The following is an 8252-nucleotide window of genomic DNA, read 5'->3' as shown; positions in this document are numbered from 1 at the left end:
CCCTAGTCCAGGGAGGTACGGCCTTCACTGAGCATGTTCTCACGCCTCTGCCTGCAATGCAAACACGCCTCTCCCCTGAGAATCACACACGTCCGTAGGATTGCGCTCCATGCTGCAGCCGTGCGCGTGAACTGTAGTCCGTGAACGATGACTGTCCAACTCCCCTCTGGGTTTCATCGCAGGGTGGGTAGGTTTTCAAAGGAATGTGAAGGGACTCCAGTGGGATACTGCGTGATGACAGAATGCTCAGGGCCCTCCAGGTGGGGGCCCAGCAGTGGTCATTGCACCAGACCTCATTCCATCCGTACTGCACACGAGCTCTCCGAGAACAGCTCAGCACTGACGTGACAGGAACAGCCAACACGAAGGGTGGGCGTGATTGTGAGGGATGACTCATGGGATCGGGGTGGGAGGGGGCGGTGGTCGGGTTCAGTCCCGTCAGCCCTGGTCCAGAGCGACCCTGCGTGTAACAGAACACGACACTGCCCAGCCCTGCCCTATCCCACACGGACGTCTGTGCTCATTGCTGCAGCCATGGTGTCCTTTTCCAGGGACCCCTCTCTCCCGATGACCTGGGACACACAGTCCCACCATCCTTGCTTCTGAGGAGCCTGCTGACTGTACTTCCCAGGCAGTTGTGTGTGTTGTTCCCCGATCGCCAGTGGGACCCCCAGAATTCTTCACAGCACCATCGCTCCAAGGCACCCCTTCTTCTTCGGCCTCCCTAGTCCCCGTGCAACTCTCACAGTTACTGGAATGATCGGGGCTTGAGTCAGGCACAGCTTAATGCTCAAAGTGACCTCCTTACTCCCCAACACTTCAAAGAGGTCTTGTGCCCCAGATCTACCCAGTGCGTTGCACCACTTCATCTCTGGATGGCTGTTTGCATGAGCGCTGCTTATGAGCCACGCCACAGGACACCCCTGACAACTTCAGCCTCTTCTCTGTGCTTACGATGCTGTCCATTGGTCCCCTGAGAAGGTGGGTGTCCTTCACACACTGAATGCTGCAGTCTTAGATTTTGACCAGTAGTTGCCTAAAGCCTTCAATTTCATTAAGTGAGGTTGTGTCATCTGCGTCTCACGGGTTGTTAATGAGCCTGCTGTACAATTCTCTGAAGTCAGATGGGACAGACTCAAGATCAGATTTTGAATCTTGTGGACTTGCTTTAATTTTCTTCAACTTCATTGTATGTACAGATGAATAATTAAAATTGATGGTCTGTCCCACAGTTGGCCTCCTTTGGGCTGATGCTCTTGAGCTCCTCCATCACCTCTTTCCATCCAGGTAGTCTGTTCAATTACTGTGTATTCCTGGTAAAGTGCTCATGTAGAATCCCCATGTCTGTGCCTTCGAGTCAGTTGTCTCTTCAAGACCCCGTTTCAGTTTGCCAAGGCTGTGAATCCTCATGGTAGCACATACCCTCATCTCTCGCTGGTGGGGCAGCCGGTAGGTTTTAACTGAACCTTGTGACTCGAATTGAATCGAAGCATCTGCCTATGAGGAGGCGGGTTTGTCCCTGTGCTGGTACATGCCAAGAGGCAGCACTGAATGAACAAGGACAAAGTGGCTGTGGTTACCATAATGGACAGCAGGGTCGAGGTAGTAATCAAAATTGCCCGACTTACATGGGCTTGTGATGTTGGCTGCTTAAGCAGGGCATTCCCAGGACTGAAATAGGTGGGAATGTGCTAGACATGTCCTGCATCTGTATGAGAGGAAGGGTTCTAGGTCAAGTGAAAGGCACTCTAGCTGGGGTCACAGGAATAGAGAATCTGCCATCAATCCCCAAACGTGAGCTCGTTTACAGCTCCCAAACCCCTACACCATGACATTTCCCAAATTGATACTGCTCATCTCTCCCCAGAAGCGATCCACAGCCTCTCGGAAGAATGACTTGATTAGGGGGAAGGAAACAATATTGGGGGGAGTTAGTAGAAACTGACTCTGAATGGACACTAGTTCCCAGAAACCCAAAATGTCACTGGCCTGCCAGTCACAGGGCATGTGAAGGTCATGTTAGCTCAGTTCCATCTTGTCCTGGGCCCAGCGGGTCCCCAAACCCATCCCACCATGGGTCTCGAGTTCCAGAGAGTGTAAGTGGAATAGACGAACCCAGCTACTGACAGGGCCCCCGTCCCGGGTCCCTGCTGTGGAATCAGGATGACTGTTAGGAGATGCCAGTGGGGACCAGGGGAGCGGCCTCGGCTTAGAAGGATAGTCAGCCAAGGTAACACTGCATTCCCCAAGGGATTGCAGAGATTAGTGTCCCCATAATGCACTTGAAGGGTGCCGGATGGTGGTCCCCACCACACCAGGCACAAAAGTAGATGGATCTTGAATCGCTGTATGTTATTGTAGACTCAGTCTGGTGGTAACCCTGGTTGCAGCTCACATTCCAGCTGTGGTTTCATTGCTGGAGCAAATCAACACGTCTGATAGGGTGGGGTGGGGGGTGAGGGGGGACATCATGCTCGGGAAAGTGAAGGGTCGGGAGATGGATGGACACAGTGGCTGCACCCATGGGCTTAGACATCACAGGGACTGTCAGGGTGGCATGACACAGGCAGTGAGTCCATCGGCTGTACGTGCAGTCACTACGAGTTGGAACCAACCCAACGGCACAACAACAGCAAAGCTTGTTACTCGGTGTACTGCTGTGGACCTAGCCACTGCCTTCTCAATTCTGCTTTAGAAGGCTCACCAGAAGGAGTTTCCCTTCAGCGAGCAAGGCCAATGATGCGCCTTCACCATTCGACCTCGGGTATATCAGCTCACCAGCACTGTGTCCTAATGTAGTGGCCAAGAACTAACTACACCTTTCCCTTTCGCAAAATGCCACATGACCCACCGACTCCAGATATTGGTAAAACATTAACGTGACAAAAATCCAGTGATCTTCTACCTCAGTGAAATGTCTAGGGTGCGGCGGCGTGGGCACATCAAGATGCTAACGTTAAGGACAAGTGTTGCATGTGGCTGCTCCCACAAGTAAAAAGGAGCCCAGGTATTTGATGGACGACTTCTCTTCATTTGGGTACGCCCGACCTGTTTTATCAAGTGACGCAAAGTGGTAAGTTTTGAGTGGGGCTCCGAACCAGACGAGGCTCTGCAACAGATGTGGGCTCGGGTGCCAGGCTCCCACCTGACGCTTGCTGTTGGAAGTGCCCATGGCTAACAGATGCCATTGGGGGCCCCTTGGCAGGACCCTATTGGTGAGTCACAGTACAGATGATTCGGATTCTGGAGCAGAACCCTGTCCCGCTCTGCAGGTAACAACTCTTCTTTTGAGAAATGGCTTTTGGCTGGTTACTGGCCATTAGTAGAGACTGAATGCTAGCCACAGGCCCCCCAGCACTGCACATCACAGCTGGCTGTTAACTGGCCCACAGAGTCCTGAAGTTCCATCCTTAACTGCAGCAAGTGGTATCTACAAGATTGGGCTCAAACATCCCTCTCTGAATGTGCCCCCCAAAGTCCATGTGTGTGTGTCGTGTGCATGCTCCCTGCTGGGCCGCAGATTATTTCATGTGACTCGTCTAGCCCTAGTCTCTCCCACCTCCACCCAACAACCCTTTCCTGAGGGTCTGGGTAAGAGGAGGCAGAGGAAGATACTGCGAGGATTCAGTTGTGAGGGTTTGTTAAGAGGATTCATTGTGGTTGCCGTCCTGCAGCATGTAAAATGAGCTTTCCCAGAAATTGGTGGAGGGAATCTCAGGCAAGAGCCAGGTGTGAAGCATGGCCCTCTGGACCCCAAGACCGCTGCGCAGTAAATTTCCTTGATCCAGGAATCCGAGCGTGAGACAGCGTGGCAGACTCCCCAGACGTACAGGGCAAGTAAAGCTGAGCGCTTTGGGCTTGTGGAAGGCTGCCTCAGCACTTCACTCGGCGCTCGGCTCGCCCGCACAGAGCAGGGCTGGGTGCCCTGGGGTTGAGGCTTCCAGTAGAGAGGCGTGCCCTCGGCATTTTCTTAGCAGCCCTCACAGGGCTGGGTAGTGCGTCCTGAGTGAACTGTTTCCTGTGCATTTTGCCTCTGCGTTGTAGCCTGGTAACTTCCTGAATAGATCCCTTAATCAAGAGGATTGCCCGATTTCTGTGTGGCCATTGCTAGATCCCCGCTGTAGGAGCTAGAACACCGCCTTAGCAGCAGAGGAGGATTTAAATCACCAAGTGGATAGCATGATCAAAGTGCATGTCAGGTGAGACTCTGAAATTTTCTCTTAATTGTAGAGTAGCCAAGGCACGTGGAAGAAGTGAAATTGAACAGCTGAATAGAAAATGTCAACAGTCCGCTCGAGGAGACCCAGCCAACTATGATGACGAAATGTGCAAAGACCTAGAATTAGAAAACCAGAGGGGAAGGAGACGCTCCGCGTATCTGAAACAGAGAAGTCAGGCATTGAGTTGCGATCTTGAGAGACTCTATGGGCAAAGTTCTGAGTGATGCAGGAAGCTTCAGGAGAAGATGGAAGAACACACAGTCGGTGTACCAAGAAGTAGTTGGCGATCCACCACTCCAGGAGGGAGCATATGAGCAACAACCAGTGGGCTGAAGGAAGACGTTCAAGCTTCCCTGAAAGCATTAGATCCAAGGCCCCAGAAATTGATGGGTGTCGATTTAAATGTCTTAACAAGCTGACAGGTCACTGGAAGCACTCACTCGTCCGTGCAAGGAGGTTTGGAAGACAGCTACTTGGCCAGGTGACGAGTGATCCTTGTGTGTCCATTTCAAAGAAAGGAGACCTGACAGAATGCTTCAGCTGTCGAACAACATCATAATGCATGCAAGCAAAGTGTTGCCTAAGATCATCCAACAATGGTTGAAGTGGTACATTGACAGGGAGCTGCTGGAAGTTCAGACCAGGTTTACCAGCGGATGTGGGACAGAGGATGGCATTGCTGATGTCAGATGGCTCTTGACTGAACGCAGAGAACACCATGAAGATGTTTGTCTAGTATTGACTAAGGTTTCCAACTGTGTGGACCATAACTAACAATGGATAACCTTGAGAATACTGAGAACTCCAGAACGCTTTGCTATGTTTATGAGTAACTTGTACATGAACCACGAGGCAGTTGTGTGAACACAACAAGGGGATACTGCATGGTTTACAATCAGGAAAGGTGTGTATTATGGTTGTATCCTGCCACCAGGCTTATTCACCCTGGATGCTGAGCAAATCATCAGAGAAGTTTGATTACATGAAGAAGAGTGCGGCATCAGAATTGGAGGAAGGTTTATGAACAACCTGCTTTATGCAGATGACGCCACCTTGCTTGCTGTGAGGAGGACTTGAAGTCCTTCCTGATGAAGCTCAAGGATTGTAGTTTCTAGGAAGGACTATTACTCAATGTAAGGAAGACCAAAATCCTCACAACTGGACCAATAGGAGAAAAGGTTGAAGTTGTCAAGGATTTTGTCTCACTTGGATCCACAATCAATGCTCATGGAAGCAGCAGTCAAGAGATCCAAAGACGGGTTGCATTAGTCAGATCTGCTTCACCAGACCTCTTTAGAGTGTTGAAAGCCATGCCGGATATGCATGTGAAAGTTGGACAATGAATAAGGAAGAACCCATGCATTTGAATGGTGGTGCTGGAGAAGAATGTTGACCATACCCTTGACAGCTGAAAGGACAAACAAATCTGTACTGGGAAAAGCAAGGCCAGAGTGCCCCTTCGAGGCAGGGATGGGAAGCCTTTGACTTACATACTTTGGACATACTGTCAGGAGAGACCAGTCCCTGGAGAAGGGCATCGTGCTTGGTAAAGTAGCAGGGCAGCGAGAGAAGGCTCTACAGGATGGACTGCCACCGTGGCTGCAACAACAGGCTCAGGCCCCGGAACCACTGCGAGGGCAGCGCAGGACTGGGCAGCGTTTGGTTCTGTGGTGAATAGAGTTGCTGCGAGTCAGAACCAACTCGACGCCACATAGCAGCAGGCTGCCACGTTCTTAGGGAACTAGCCCTCCTCGTTCCCCAGCTGGCTCGTGAACAACGTGGCCATCGTGGAAGGGATGAAGGTGATATCTGGGCCCAACAAAATAGACTTCCGTTTACCAAGGTCCCCTTGGGCACTGCCAGTGTGGAGACCCAATCTGCAACTGAGATACGGGACCATTCCTCAAGGATATCAGCCAACAGCTTCGTGACAGGTTGATTGCATGGGGCCACTTCCGTCATGGAAAGGGAAGTTTTTTATTTGTTTGTTTTTACTGGAGCAGACATTTACTCTGGATATGGACTCGCCTTTCCTGCTCACAATTCTGCCTTATCTGCCATCATTGGGTTCACAGAATGCTCTGCCCACTGACATGGGACCCACAGCACAGCCTCCGCTTCAGGGACTCACTTCACAGCCTAGGAGCATCAACAGGCAGCCCAGACACTTAGAATCCACTGCTCTTCCTCAGCCCCCAACATCCCGAAGCAGCTGCTCCAGAGAACAATGGAAGGCCCTTCTGCAGACAGAATGGCTTGGAGTTCCTCATCCCCTTTAGGTCAACCGACAAGGAGTGAGCGCATTCAGAGTTGTGATGGATCCCGGTGACCCTACGCTGCAGGAGCTGCAAAGGGAACCACGGTAGGTTTATGGTCAATATGCCAAAGCCAGAAGTGGTGGGGACGGGTCTGTGAACCACCCCTCAGTGTGTCTCCCACAGCCCCCAGACCCAGAGGTCTCACCAGCTCTCTGGAGTCCCCTGGGACACAGGAATTCAAGGAGGAGGCACTGGAGTGAGGTGCCATCTGAACCCAGGAAAGGGATGCTCAGAGAGAGTCCCCGTGACCTCAGAGGGATGACCCCACTGTGACCTGCCCACCGAGGAGCCCGGCAGGTGCTGGGAGAGGCAGTGCCTTTGCTACCGGCAGAGGGTGGGGGTTCACATCCCACCCTGTGCCCCTGGGCAAACCTCTGCGGTCACCATTGGTCCCTCTGGCATGGAGAGCTCACACGTGCCTGGACCCCCACCGGATCACAGCCCACCACTGCCTTCGACCCTCCACTACTTCACAGGAACTCAAGAACCCACACTTGTCACCCCTGGCCACACACACCTGAGGACAGACCTCCCGGTCTGGCTGGGCCTCAAGTCTTCTGCTCAGCCTCTGGCAGCAGGGAAACAGACTGTGAGAACCAGTGGAAACAGGCTCTCTTCTGGGGTTGGGGTGGGGGGGTGCCAGAGTTAGCCCCAGGGAAGTTTCTCCACTGCTCAGACCCCCCCAGGGTGTCAGCCTCTTAAGCCCTCAGCAAGGTGCCCAGCACACTTCATGGCTCAGTGGGGTGGGGAGCATGGGCTTCCACAGCCTGAAGGCCTCAGGCTGCAGACAGAACTCAGTATATGGCCTGGAGGGAAATCTGTTGAGGTGACTTGGAGTTCTGGGAGCAGGAGCCCTGGTGGTTTCGTGGTTACTTGTTGGGCTGCCAAACAAGGTCAGCAGTTGGAAACCACCAGCCGCTCTGTGGGAGAAGCATGAGGCTTTCTGTTCTCATAAAACATCCGTCTGAGAATCCCACCGGGGCCATCTACCCTGTCCTAGAGGATCTCTCAGAATCAGCATGGACTCAACATGCATGAGTGTGGTTTGGGGTGAGTTTTAGTTGTGGGAGCTGACTGGTGAGGAGGAGGAGGTGATCTGTCTACAGGGATGTTCCTCAAAGCCTCCTCTCTCCCAAGAGAGAGATTGTGGGTCAGCCAGTGGGAGCGTCCCAACAACTCCCACATCTGGAAACATGTCGTATCCGAACTCAGAAGAGGCATCTTCACCAGGTGTCTGAGGCACACCGTGCTCTCCGAGAGCCGCAGTAGGGGCCCTGCAGGCTGAAACGCCTTTCCGTTGGGGCCACAGGCAAGACAGGATCTCAGGAGCAGTCTTGCAGATGACCCAAAGGGCTCTAACCATCCTCTCCCTTCCCCACTGCAGCCCAATGCTTAGTCTAAAGCTGCAGGACTGGCCCCCGTGTGTGACTCCATTCCTCCTGAGGAGACCCTCCATCCAGAGCGCTGAGAGCGGGGCACTTGAGGAAGTCTCCCGTCCCACCCAGGTAGCCTGGAGGAAGGAAGGTCCACGGGTAGACTGTTCACTCTTCCCCACACCAGCCACGCATGGGGCTCGTGTAAACTGGCTCGGACGGAGTGGAGGGTTTGGTGCCGTGTGGGTGGAGCACTCTGGTGGATATTTGGGGTTTCAAGAGAGCCCCCAAGGTAGCCGTGTATCACGCAGACATCGGGAAAGGAAAGGACCCACTACAAC

Source organism: Tenrec ecaudatus, chromosome 3 (genome assembly GCF_050624435.1).
Source record: "Tenrec ecaudatus isolate mTenEca1 chromosome 3, mTenEca1.hap1, whole genome shotgun sequence".
In the NCBI taxonomy this organism is placed as follows: Eukaryota; Metazoa; Chordata; class Mammalia; order Afrosoricida; family Tenrecidae; genus Tenrec; species Tenrec ecaudatus.
The sequence above is the reverse complement of the archived record's forward strand: the minus strand, read 5'-3'. Positions refer to the sequence as shown.